Source organism: Ursus americanus, chromosome 15, assembly GCF_024610735.1.
Source record: "Ursus americanus isolate L20-20 chromosome 15, mUrsAme1.1.p, whole genome shotgun sequence".
Lineage (NCBI taxonomy): Eukaryota > Metazoa > Chordata > Mammalia > Carnivora > Ursidae > Ursus > Ursus americanus.
Window position 1 is genome coordinate 9,339,030 of NC_142141.1, and position 13,942 is coordinate 9,352,971.

Consider the following 13,942-nt stretch of genomic DNA (forward strand, 5'->3'; position numbering starts at 1 on the left):
TTTTCATCCAGAATTTTTATTTGGTTCCATTTCTCTACTGGTTTATTTTCCCTTGAATCCTTAAACATACATATAATACTTACTTTAAGGTCATTTTTCTGCTAATTCCATCATCCCTGCCATCTCTGAGTCTTTCCTCCTATGTCTAAAACTACCTTTTCTAGTCTATGCTGGGCATGGTGAATCCGGAGTTGCTGAAAATCTGGATTTTGTGTTCTCTCTTTAAAAACATTCTGTTGTGGGGCTCCTTGATGGTTCAGTCGGTGAAGCAACTCCCTTCGGCTCAGGTTGTGATCTCGGGGTCCTGGGATCGAGCCCCACATGGGGCTCCCTGTTCACCAGGGAGCCTGCTTCTCCCTCTCCTCCCCGTTTGTGCTCTCTCTCACTCTCTCTCAAATAAATAAAATCTTAAAAAAAAAAAAAAGTTTTGTGGTGATGGGCAGATAATTGGCAGACCAGCTTTATTCCCTTGAGGCTTTTTAAACTGCGCTGAGCCACGAGGTGAGCGTAATGATGGCAGTAACATGCTAAGAGTGCTGGAGCAGAGATGCGGAAGGAACCTGGGGCCCCAGCGACCAGGTGGAGCTGCCACTCCCATCCTGAATGGCCTGTCTAGTGATTTTTTTTTTTAAAGATTTTATTTATTTATTCGACAGAGATAGAGACAGCCAGCAAGAGAGGGAACACAAGCAGGGGGAGTGGGAGAGGAAGAAGCAGGCTCATAGCGGAGGAGCCCGATGTGGGGCTCGATCCCATACCACCGGGATCACGCCCTGAGCCGAAGGCAGATGCCCAACCGCTGTGCCACCCAGGCGCCCCATGATTTTTTTTAATGTGATAAAGAAGTAAAGTTATATCTTGAAGTTAAGCTATTGTTATTTATATATTCTTACTTGTGCTGCCAGCAGCTAAACACTCTGTCTAAGGACTAAATATCTACTAAGTAGAGCAAGTGCAAAGTGTTGAGGACAAAGTAATTAACAAGTCAGATGCAGTTCCTGACCTCGCAGCTTATGGGCTAGAGCAGGGGATGGCACATAATGGCCTGCAGGCCAAACTCACGCATTGCCTGTTTCTGTAAATAAAGTTTTCAGTGGGATACCGCCATGCCTATTTGTTGACATATTATCTATGACTGCTTTGTGCTATAAATTTGAGTGGTTAAGACAGGTGGTATAGTCCACAAAAGCCTCAAATATTTACTATCTAGTTCTCTATAGAAAGAGGTTATTGACTCTTGTTTAGGGTAGAAGTTCTCAAACTTTCTGGTCTTAAGATCCCTTCAGTATCTTAAAACTTGAGAACACTAAACAGGTTTTGTTCATGTATATTTTATTTATCAATATTTACCATATTAGAAATCAAAACAGAGGAAATTTGAAAACACTTCTTAATTTCTTTGAAAATAACAATAGTAATCCCATCGCATGTTAAACATTTTTATAATTAAATATGATTTTATATTTATAAATTTAAATTCATCAATTTAATATAAATTTTAAAACATTTTAATTTATAAATTTATGACTTTAATGTTTTTATACTTAAATGTTTTCTAAGTCCCCTCCAAAAAAATTAGTGAGAAGAGTCGCAGTACTTTATATTTTTGCAGAACTCTTTAATGTACGGCTTAACAGAAAGAAGACAGCTGAGTCCTAAGAGATGTATTTGCATCAACCTGTTGCAAGACCACGTCATGCAGCCTCTAGAAACTCCCCTGTCCTCTCGTGATAGACACAACATAAAAAAGGCAAATAACTTCTTACTATTATTACGAAGTTTTGACTTTGCAGACCCCTGAAAGAATCTCTAGGACCTCCAGGGACCACACTTTGAGAATGGCCGTCTAGAAAAGTCCTAGGCTGACATTAAACAGAAAACACACGAGGTCTAATTAGCTAACTATCATCGAACAACTGACTTAAAGGAAAAGCATACTGTTCTACGAGGGAACGTAAACACTGAACCTGGCCCCATTTGGGAATGATTTCTCAAGGAAACGATGTTTCAAGCTGTGCTTGGAAAAGACAGTTAACTGGGTGAAGACAGGAGAGGGGAAGCTCTCCCTTTCTTCAGCACGTTTGCTCCTCTTGTCTGGCCGAGGAAATTGGGTTAGGCTTTGGGGAAGGATCACGAATGAGGATGACTTTGCCATGACATCTTCCCCTGAGGGGACCAAGTCAGAGATGCGCTCTGGGAAGCAAAGGGAAAGTTGTAGCCCCAGGGTCCTCCTGACATGACGGCAATGTACCTCGGCAGCAAGCAAACCCTGATCTCCCGGGGACGAGGCTCATGCTCTACAGATGGGGCACTGTATGGAGGCCCAGGTGCCGGGACACAGGGGACACAGGCAACGTGGGCCTGAGGACAGTTACCAGGCCCTTAGGACGCAGTCCTATGGTCATACAGGTAGCAACACAATCTCTTAGCTAACTGTCTTCCTTTAAGGCATTAGGAGCCATTCCTCATCCGCAGGGTTACTTGCTGTAAAAGTTACTGGGTGAGGGACCTCAGCAGTCCCTTTCCACTGCATGGCCCAGTCCCATTTCCCTTCCAGTTACCAGCTCTATAAACACTCACTCTCGAAACCAGATTCTGCCAGGGTTCAGGACGGATACTGGAGGCTGCCATGGTTCTCCCTCCCCCTGACACGCCCACCCGTGGAGTGTGAAAACCCACCGGATTCTAGCTACCATCTCACCTCAAACGTCCCCACTTGAAAAAGAGTAGGCAGAGAAGGAAACTAGATGGAAGGCAGCGGATTCGACTCTGTTCACTGAGGGTAAAGACGCCCAGCAGCTAGCCCACACGCAGCAAGTATTCTACGGGACTTAACTGTACTCGTTTCCTAAGTCCTCCCAGTAGCCCTGTGAGATCCGTTTATGTATTATCCCATTTTACAGATGAGAAACTGAAGCACAGAGAGGTCTTGCAGCAGGCCCAGGTAACAAAGTCGGTAAGGAGTGGAGTCAGCATTAAACCCAGGCGGTTTGGCTTCTAGGGTTCAGCTCCTTGAACATACATTTTACTGCCTCTCTGTATTGGAAAGGACATGAGGAGTTAGTTTATTTATTTATTTATTTTTTAAGATTTTATTTATTTGAGAAAAAGAGAGAGAGACCACAAGCAGGAGGAGGGGCAGAAGGAGAGGGAGAAGCAGGCTCCCTGCTGAGCAGGGAGAGCAATGCCGGGCTCCATCCCAGGACCCTGGGATCATGACCTAAGCCAAAGGCAGACGCTTAGCTGACTGAGCCACCCAGGTGGCCCAAGGAGTTAGATTTTTAAAAAGTATCTGTGTAGATGCTTAACACTGCGTATCATCAGGGAATGAAAATCCAAACCACGAGCTACCATTTCACACGCATTCGGAGGGCTCCCGTACACAAACCCCGAGAGTAACAAGTGTGTTGGTGAAGGGGTGGGGAAATGGAAGGCCTGTGCACTGCTGCCGTGGGGGTAAAATGGTGCAGCCACTGTGGAAAAGAGTGCAGTGACTCCTCAAAAACTTAGAAGTGGAATTGCCGTATGATCCAGAAATTCCACGTCTGGGAATAAAGCCAACAGATTTAAAGGCGAGGATGGGAACAGGTATTTGTACATCCCCTGTTTGCAGCAGCGTTATTCAGGACGATCTAATGGGGACAGCGACCCCCATGTCTGTGAATGGTAAGTGGATAAATGAAACATGGCATGTACATACGACGCAGTACTATTCAGCCTTAAAAACGGAAGGAAATTCTGCCACATGCAACGACATGGATGAACCTGGAGGGCGTTACACTGAGTGAAACAAACCAGTCACAAGAAGACAAATATCGTGGGGGTCCATGCATGTGCGCGGTCAAACTGGTAGAAACAGCAAGTAGAACGGTGGCCGCCACGGGCTGGGGGAGAGGCGAACGAGGAGCTGAGAGTTTGATGAGGACAGAGTTTCAGTTTTACAAGATGGAAAGAGTTCTAGAGATGGATGGTGGTGATGGTTGCACAGCAACGTGAACGTGCTTAACACCGTGAACTGGACGCTCAATATGGTTCACGTGGAAAATTTTATGTATATTTTACCCAATCAAAAATAGATGGCTTTTGTAAGGTTTTATTTATTGGGGGGGAGGGGCAGAGGGAGAAGCAGACTCCCCGCTGAGCAGGGAGCCCAATGTGGGGCTCGATCCCAGGACTCCAGGATCACGACCTGAGCCGAAGGCAGACGCTTTACCAACTGAGCCACCCAGGCGCCCCAAAAATACATGTTTTAAAAAGCAAACTAATGTTTTAAAGAATAAACTAAAAAGAAATACACCTCAGAATGTTTGTTATTATAATTACAGTAGGAATTACCCTGAATAATTTTTAAGTGGGGGGTAGGGTGGGGGACCGAGGACATTTCTGAACTTCTGGAACTGAGAGGGCCCTTGCAAACAGATTAAGTGCTATGGCCTTTCCCTGGTTTGCATGCCAAGGCAAAAGAGGTGATTAGCAGGCTTAAACTACTGGTTTCTAATCAGAAAGTTAAAAAAAAAAAACAAAAAACCTTTGTCAAAGAGAACAGGAACAAAGGGCCAGTAGGCCCAGGGGTTATACAATAAAAGCTGGATCATGCTGTGTAAAAAGGCCCCTCCATCTCCTCACCACTGTGTCCTCCTAACACCAGGATCTTCGTGACGTCAGAGGGCTATTGTACTGTATTGATAACACATCATTCAGTGTGGCCTGGCCCCTCACAAAGGCGGCAGCGCCCCTGCACGCAAGCGGGACATTTAGGAGACAAATTCCAGGAGTCATTAGCCATTGCATCTCAACTGTTCCCATACACTTGCCTCTCCTTCCCACACAATCCTGTTTCCCTCTCTCTCTCTCTCCAGTGATTAAGGATACTGGGAATACTGGAGAACAGGACTCTTTCTGAAAAGATCTCTGTGTTCACTTTTCCAAACGGCTACAGACTCTAAGGGGGCAGGGGCCAAAGAAGGAACTAGGAGAGGAGGTTGTGGCAGGGGGAGGGCCCCGGGTGAGGTGCCCGGGAGCTGACAAGGGAACATGTGCCCCATGGGTCATCACGACCCCAGCTCCCCCGCATCCCCTGGCCATGCTGCCCACCAACCGCTGGGCAACCCCTCCGGTCCTCTCCGCCCTGCAGAGCAGGGTCTGTGGGATCTGGCTGCCTGTGGACTCTAGGGAGGCGGCAGGAACTTCCTCCAGCGCCTGGATTCCAGTCGCTGCACCCTGGAGAGTGCGAGAGCTTAACTAATTCTCAAATCAGGACACATACACAAAACCCTCTGAGAAGCGCTGGAGAACTCAGTTGAGTGTTAGCAATGTTACATCAATGCGGGCCAATGACCTCCAGGAGACAATGAGGCAGTGACCAGCACTGAGCCCCGGATGGAAACCCAATCCTCGTGCCAACTTGCTGTGTGACCCTGATAAATTCCCTGATCTCTCTGGGCCTCAGCTGCCTCATCTGGAAGGGGAGGACGAGTGAAACAGTAAATGCATGTAAAATTCTTCGGGACGTGGCAGCTGTCACAGCCTCCAGGAAGTTTCCCCAGCATCTAGCGAGATTTTTGAACTTTATTATTTTTGAATATAAAATCCTGACCGAATGACAGCACAGCACTGTCTTCCTCCTAGGAACAAATCAAGTGTAATTTGGGGAGATGAGAAGAGAAAGGGAGTAGATTCAGAAATAATATCCTTATGGAAAAAGCACAAAAGAAACTCAGTGATTACCTACAATCTTGTAATACCTGACTCCCCCATGACATTACAGCAAACGCCGGAAGGATTCTGACACAGCCCACGTTAACTAGAACTGGACGGTCCCCCTTTTATCACCTCAACTCCAGAAGCATTTGCTGAGGGCCTGCTGCACACTGAGCCCTCCGCGGCTCTGCCCTGCCCTTACAACTCGGCCACTCCTTTCTCTTCAGAGAACCAAGGATCCTGACCCTACCCTGGACTGAGAGCAGACTGCCCTTACCCTGACCTCATGCATCAAGAGGTCAGGCTGTCTCCTGTGCCGAGGTCCCCTGCGGTCACAGCCGTCTGGGCTGACCCTAGAGTCCCCCAGGTGCCCCTGCCTCCCCGCCCACCACACGCACAAGATAAGCCAGCAAGCTCAGAGGAGGGACCCTGGACTCGCGAAGCAGGTTTCGTGGTGCTCCGGGGAAGAATAAAGAACTGCAGCTTGTTCTTCAGAGAGGGGACGGGCAGCATTGTTCGACCACAGGCAGCTGGCTGGCTCTCTGCTCACCGACACGATGAAGACAGCCTGTGGGATTTCCGTTGGGTCAACAGTTGCCGCTTTGGCAAACAGCAATATGGAGACTTACGCAGAAAATCACGGTAGCAAACGCGGAGCGACTCTGGGGGAAAGGACTCGTGGGAGTTCCACAGTCCAACAGCTCTATTCTTTAATGCCTCCTGACAAGGGGGAGGCTTGCGCGTTCTAGAGGCCCTGGGTGTGGGGTCGGGCCGGGGCTGGCAAACTGTCCTTGAGTCTTTTCTTCCACTCAGGAGTCTTCCTGAGCCGCAGACAGAGAGCTGGGCTTCCAGGGAGACACCTCAGCCCCCCACAGGTGGGCGGTGACCCCCGGCCTCTCAGAGTCCTGGGCTCTCTCTGGCTCCAAAACCCGACACAGGACTTCGAACTGACCAAGAGAAGAGTCAGAAGGTGGCAGCTTCTCACCAGGAGGCATCTATTCATCACCCTTTATTCTGTGACTTTCCCATTGCCTCTCGGCTACCTTCGGGGGTATCCACTCTTTTGCTAGCACCGGTTACGTGCAAGACGCAGTGCTGGGAGACTGGGAGACTGACAGGACACTACACCGCTCAGTGGGCAGCACAGACATGAAAAGATGATGGCTCCGTGGTGACGCGTATGAGAAAGGTGCACAGCGGGGCCTTTACCCGAGCTGGGACAAGGCAGGCTCCCGCAAGAGGAGGCCTTTAAGCTGGGTGTAGCAGTGCACAGAGGGAGTATGAGCAGGCAGGACTCACACTCAGTTCATGCAAAGCAAGGAGAGCATCTCCTGGGCGGGGAGGAGAGGGTTTCAAGTTTAAGGCGTATTAGAATTGTCTGGGTAGCATATTTAAAATGCAGATTCCAATAAATAAAATAAAAATGCAGAATCCTGGAAGCCCCACTGAGATTCTGATTCAGTGTATTTCAGATGGGGGCCCAGGAATCTGTTTTATGAGCTCCTTGGGGGAGCCTAAGGCAGGAGGTCTATGGACCACACTCTGAGAAACCCTGCTTTGAAGGCACGGAAAAAAAAAAAGCCATTTGTGGCTTTGATGGAATATTGGTTTATTTTCCTGGAATGTTCCCAAAGGGACTTTGGACAGCTCACTAATGATTCGTTCTTCAGTCATTTTACACAGACAGGCATACCAACATCAAACAAACTGGAAGCAAACCCTGAGAGGGTGTGAGGAGCCCCACTCACATGGATGGCTGTTGCTGTGTTTCATGGGATGACAGTGGGCATTATCTCTGGAACGTGTCGGGCCAAGGTCCACACTTACGCCAAAAGCTGTCCACAGGTGAACCAGGGCCCAGCAAGCAGTGATGGGAAAACCTTCTGGAATCTGGCCAACCTCATGCCAGGAAAGGCAAGGCAGTCTACGGATGTCTTCCAGACTTTCTCTACAGCCCATGGCTGGCTCCCTGGCCCTCCTGTCCTGGGTCCTCCACCAGGAGCCTGGTCTCTGCTACCCCAGTGCCACCCCACTCAGGCTCCTCCTGGCTTGGACCAGGTTGCATGTGGGGACTCAGGCTCAACCAGCCTAAGCCTTGGCCGTAGGCATTGTTTCTGCTGGTACCCTCATGGCTATATTTTTGCCCTACTCAGATCTACTTCCAGGGAGTCCACCATTTATTTTGCTGGCTCAAGCCCCTGCCTGGGGAGCTTATGGGGGGAAGCCCACACCTCCTTGTCTTGCTCCTGCCACTGTTCTCTGAGGGCTGGAACCCTGCCTTTGGGATCTCTGCTAAGTGCCTGCTGGGCCACCTCCTCTTTATGAGTTAGGGCCACAGGCACTAGCCTCCCAAGGCTTCCCACCTTCTAACTGCCCCATGTCCCCAAGGGCCATGTTCTGCCACCCCGGGGACTTCCCACACAGCACGCATCTGCTCTGACCCTGCGGCTGAATATGCTACAGTCTCACGACCTGCCTTTTCTCAGCAGGTGTGATCCCCTTTGAACTGACCTTCACACCCCATCCAGCTTCACTCCCTTATTCCACGTGGAGCTCTGGGAACAGGCGGAGAAACTCTTTTCCCCTGACAGTGTTTATGACCGGCTGTAATAATCCACTGTTTATTGATACTACAACGATGTGGTGTGCCCAACATCATAGCTCAGTAAGAGGCGGTCCGCCACCGAACAAAAACAAAAAATTAAAACAAACAGAACAACCAGGGCTATGCAATAATAAGTCCTATTGAATGGTCTGGCCAGTGCTCCTCAAACATCAACATGCTTAAGGACCACCGGGATCTTGTTAAAATGCAGTTTCTGCAGCTCGCGACGGTGGCACGTATACTAAAATTGGAACAATACAGAGATTAGCATGGCCCCTGTGCAAGGAGGGCACACACATTCGTGAAGCATTCCATATTAAAAACAAAAAAACAAAAACGGTTTCTGATTCAGTGGGCCTGGGGTGGAGTCTGAGATTGTGCATTTCTAACAAGCTCCCCGGCAATGCTGATGGGCTGGGCTACAGCCCACACTTCCAGCAGCAAAAGGGGAAGGGATCCCACTAATGAGTGGGAGTCTGCCACAGGGGGTGAGGCCAGGAGCGGGGCTCAGAATCGAGCATGTGCTTAGATCCAGGAACCACCAAGTCCCACTCATTGCCACAGAATCAGAACAATTTACTTAGAAGTTCTGAGAAAGAATGACCTGGGGATGGCCCGCTGCCCATGGACTCTCCCGAGCGGGTGGCTGCTGTGCTTGGCACCACATGGTTCTTGACTCTTGTCATGGTTTCCTGTACCAGGGGAGTCCAGTTCAAGGTCAGCTCTGCGATTTTTCCCAATCAGCATTGAATTTTTGGATACCGAGTTAACTGTGGTTGCTTGGCTGAAGGGTTAAGAGACAGGCTGGGGTCATGAAGGGGATAAGGGTCACCTAACGCTGTGATAATGTCTAGGCTGTTAACATTTCTGAGTACTGAGTCTGAGCCTTGCTGTCTGCTAAGTGCCTTACATGGAAGAATCCATGCTGCAATTCTCACAATAACGCTTCCAAGTGGGTTGCCACGTAAGAGCGGGAGCTCTGGAGCCAGACAGCCTGAGACTGAAGCCCAGCTTTGCCACTTTCTGGCTGTGTGACCTTAGGCAAATTACGTAGCCCCTCCATGCCTCCACTTCCTCCCTGTAGATGGGGAGAGTTACAGCACCTCCCTTAGACAGCTGGTTGAATAAATACAAAACATTTAGTGTGGCACTTAGCACTCAATAAAATCTTGGCTATTCTTTTAGCCTTATTTGTCTGAAGCAAGGAAACTGAGGCTCAAAGAGATTAAGGAGCTTGCCCAAGTTTACACAGCAAGTTAGAGGCACAACTGATTGGAAACAAAGTTTGCGAATTTATGAACAAATTTTAGATCTGTTGTTTGTAGGTTTGGGGAGGTAGCAGAAACCTCTGGTGGCCTCCAGCTGAGTCCCACCTGCCCAGCAGTGGGGGGTCCTATCCCCTTCCTTAGATTCCTATGAAATCTAAGCTCACGGCAGCTTCTTCTTCCCAGAGCAATCTGGTATGGGCTTCTCCTGCTTTTGACTAGAAGAGACTCGACTTAAAGTAGATCCCTTCCAGGCAGGAGCAGGGAGGGAGATGATGGATGGGGGAAGGCCTCGTGGAGCCCATAGCATCACCTCTGGCCTGTGCGGGAGGTGGGGCTCCCACGGATACAGGCGGGGCTGGGAGCTGGGCCCACACTGGGAGAATGGCAAAGTGCAGGGCCTGTTCAAGCGCTGCCGCTGTTACCCCAGGTAGACTATAAGCAGAGGACCGATCAAGAGAGCTCAGGAACCGCAGCTAACAATGTCCGGCACCTACGTGCTGCTGGGCATGCTGCAAAGTATTTTAGATAGTTTAATTTAAACTTATTAAAATTGGATGAAGTGTGGTTATGTAAGTGGATATTTTGTTTCTTATACACACATATATAGACAAACACTAAAGATGCTAAACACTGAAGTATTTAGTGGCAAAGACACATGATATCCAACTTAAGAGTAATAACCAACTTACTTTTTTTTTTAAGTAAGTTCCTTGCCCAGAGTGGGGCCCAACATGGGGCTTGAACTCATGACCCTGAGGTCAAGACCTGAGCTGAGATCAACCGACTGAGCTACCCAGGGCCCCTATAACCAACTTACTCTTAAATGGTTTATATATGTAATGGTTTCATATAATTACATATGTTTGTATCATATGCACACATATACAGACTCACATACACATAGGGAAAATGAGAGAATATAAGGTAGATGGGTAACATGTAAAAATCGGTAAATCTGGGTAAAGGGTATATGGAAATTTCTTATATTTTGGCAATTTTCCTGTAAGTTTGAAATTACATCAAAATTTAAAAGATACTAAAAGATGCACGGGAAAGATTTTTTTTTAATTAAAAACAGTATGAGGTCATTACTATTACCCCCATCTTATTAATGAGGGAAGTGGGGCAAAGCATGAGAGACAGAAAATGGGGCAGGACCCGCTGTGAGAAGCTTTGATGGTCAGGCTCAGAAGGTTGTCCCTCAGCAAACGTAGCGGGTGGGGGGGTGGATAAAGGGTGTGAGAAGAGGGGTGGTCAGCCCTGGATTATGCAAGACTGATCTGAAAGCAGGCCACAGGTTGGCTCGAAAGGACAGGCCTCTAGTTTGGTCTCTATTTTCAACTAAGCCTCAGTAGAAATAAACAGAACAGGAAGCAGGTGTCAGCCTATAAAAGAAAGGGTGGCAGAACTTGAGAGCCAGATGGGGGGGAGGGAGGAATCCAGAGGATGGAAACAGCGGTGGCCTGTGTGTAGTGTGGGAACTGGGCACATGGGTACCAGCAGGGAGGAATACCCACATTTTGCTGCATACCTTTTGGACCTTTAGAATTTGAACCATGCATGTTTTAGACATTACAGGGGCGCCTTCTCATGGGAGCAGCAGAAAAGGCAAAGCTGTTTGAGCCCAGGACTGGATTCAGGTTTAAATTTGTATAAGAGTGCAGTGTTTGTCTGGACCCAGAAATGATGTCCAGCAGGAAACTGGAAATGGGCACTTGAGGTTTCGCTGGAGGTAGCAGGAAGCGCAAGGTCATAGGACACTACTAGGGAAGAGCAACGGGAGACAAGACCACAAAATGCCCTCCCTTTCCGGGAGAAGACTGACCACCAATAGAGGAGGAAGGTCAACACCCACTAGACGCCTGTGCACTGTTGGCGGGAATGTAAGTTGGGAATGCACTATGAACAACAGTATGGGGGGGGGGCACCTAGGGGGCCCAGTCAAGCATCTGCCTTTGGCTCAGGTCATGATCCTGGGGTCCTAGGATCCAGTGGCAATGGGCTCCCTGCTCAGCAGGGACTCTGCTTCTCCCTCTGCCCCCGCTGCTGCTGGTGCAACCTCTCTCTCTCTCTCTCTGTCAAATAAATAAATAAAATCTTAAAAAACAAAACAAAACAACAGTATGCGGGTTCCTCAAAAAATTAAAACTAGAACTACCATATGACCTAGCAATTCCACTTCTGGGTATGTATTTGAAGGAAATGAAAACACTAATTCAAAAATATCTGCACCCCATGCTCACTGCAGCATCATTTACCCCAGCCAAGATATGGAAACAGCCTACGTGGCCGCTGATGAATGAATGGGTAAAGGAAATGTGGTATATATACAACGGAATAGTACCACGATTAAGAAGAATGAAGTCTTGTGTTAACATGGATGGACCTTGAGGGCATGATGCTAAGTGAAATAAGACAGAGAAAGATAAATACTGTATGTATGATCTCATATGTGGAATCCAAAAATAAAACAAAACAAAACAAGCTCATAGATACAGAGAATAGACTGGTGGTTGCCAGAGGCTGGAAGTGTGCTGGGCAAAATGAGTGATGGAGGTCAAAAGGTACAAACTTCCAGTTATAAAATAAATAAGTCCTGGAGATGTAATACACAGCATCATGACCACAGTTAACAACACTGCACTGCATACTTGAAAACTGCTAACAATAGCTATTCAAAGTTCTCACCACAAGGAAAAAAAAAAAACTGTAACTATGTATTGAGGGATGTTAACTGGACTTACTGCGATGATCATTTTGCAACATATACAAATACTGAATCATGACGGGGTACACCTAACACTAAATTTACATGTCAATCCTATCTCCACAAAATAAATAAAAATTAAAGACACCAGGAAAAGAGGAGGGTAAGCCCCATTGTTGGATGCCACAGGGAGGTCAGGGAAGACCTCATCGTGGGGTCTGGAACTGTGATCAGAGGGTGAGGTGGCAGGAGGAGGATGGCGAGTGCCGGAGCATGAGTGGGGGCTTGCGGAGCTGTGGCTACAGAACTCCTCTGCGTTCTTCAGAGGGAGGGGGTGTGGGCTGGGAGCTCACAGACTGGACACTTGTTCTTGGAGAGGGAACACCTGAGCGCACTGGAGAAAAATCCACAGATGCCTGATAAAAGAAAGAGATTTCTCTGATATGAGGCCCAAGAAGAAGGCCAGGCTGTGGCAGAGGCCAAAGGGATTCTAGTCCTGGTTGGATTCAGGGGTTCTCAAACTTAAGATGGCATCAAAATCATTGGAGGGCTCTTGTCACACATGTGGAGTCTGGGTTCCACATAATCCATGGGTTCTGATTATGTTGACTGAGGCTGGGCCTGGAAATCTGCATTTGAGCCACTCAGGAGGTTCAGATGTATGCAGTCAACAGATGATGCCAGCCTCAGGGGAAACCTGGCTCCTTGGCCAGAGTTAAGAAGAAACCCTGTTGGTTGTCACTACAGTGAGGGCCACGATCTACTCGCTGGAATGAAGAAAACCAGTATGAAGAGGGAGACAGGTAATCATTATAGATGTATCTTATTTAAAGTTAAAAGCAAACCCAGTTTTTCTAATTACAGAACTTTACAACTTTATGGCTTGACCTCTGGTGTCATTCACAAGGACTTATTTTCTAATACACCAACCTCTCCATTTTCCTGATCTGTAATCATTGTATGTTTTTACTATTTGTCTGTAAGCTCCATGAGGGGTGGCGACAGCCTTTGTTTACTGCGGACCCCCTTCCTAGCACAGCTCCCACCAAGAACCAAATACACAAAGGTAATGGCATTCTTTTGTTTCAAGTCTACCCAATGTGCAGTAGAAGTGGAAGGAAATCAATGCCTAGTTAGAGCCATTTCGGGCCTGAGATGACCCAAATGACTTCTAGTGAACCCAAACAAATAGCCGAAGGATGTTCTGCTGGACAAGCAAGAATGCTGCAGACCAAGCCCGCATGCTGGGCAGACACCAAGAGTCCAAAAGGAACTTGATTCTCGCGAAGTCTTCTGGGCCAAAGTAGCAAAAGGCGGCGCTCTCTTCAACGGAGTCAGTAAGGACGGTGAAGCCAAGATGCTGATCACCACCATGGACCAAGGAATTTGGTCAAGGACATGGATCCCTGGGGTGGGGGTGGGGGGCGCCGGGGGTTGAGAAACCTACTGTGGTCAGAAAAACAGCTCACTCACCCTGCTTCCTGAAGAGGGACATCTGCTAAACCAGGAGTAGAGCAAACACAAAAATCTGGCCTCTCCCAACAGACCCCGAGCAACTGGAAGAAGTTACCACTGCAGGAATGACCATAGTGAAAGGGACTCTGGTCTGAATTACCAGGATTAAGTCAGTGTTGCTCTCCCTGACAGCCTTGCCTGACCTAC

At 48.0% G+C, this 13,942-nt stretch overlaps 1 protein-coding gene and 1 pseudogene across 6 annotated transcripts in view; one reads left to right on the forward strand and one right to left on the reverse strand.

Moving 5' to 3' along the window:
- Nucleotides 1–13,942, reverse strand: part of WWC1 (WW and C2 domain containing 1) — a 151,975-nt gene that overhangs the window by 125,286 nt on the left and 12,747 nt on the right. The window lies entirely within an intron of this gene.
- LOC123788647 (U6 spliceosomal RNA) lies at nucleotides 8,529–8,626 on the forward strand (annotated as a pseudogene).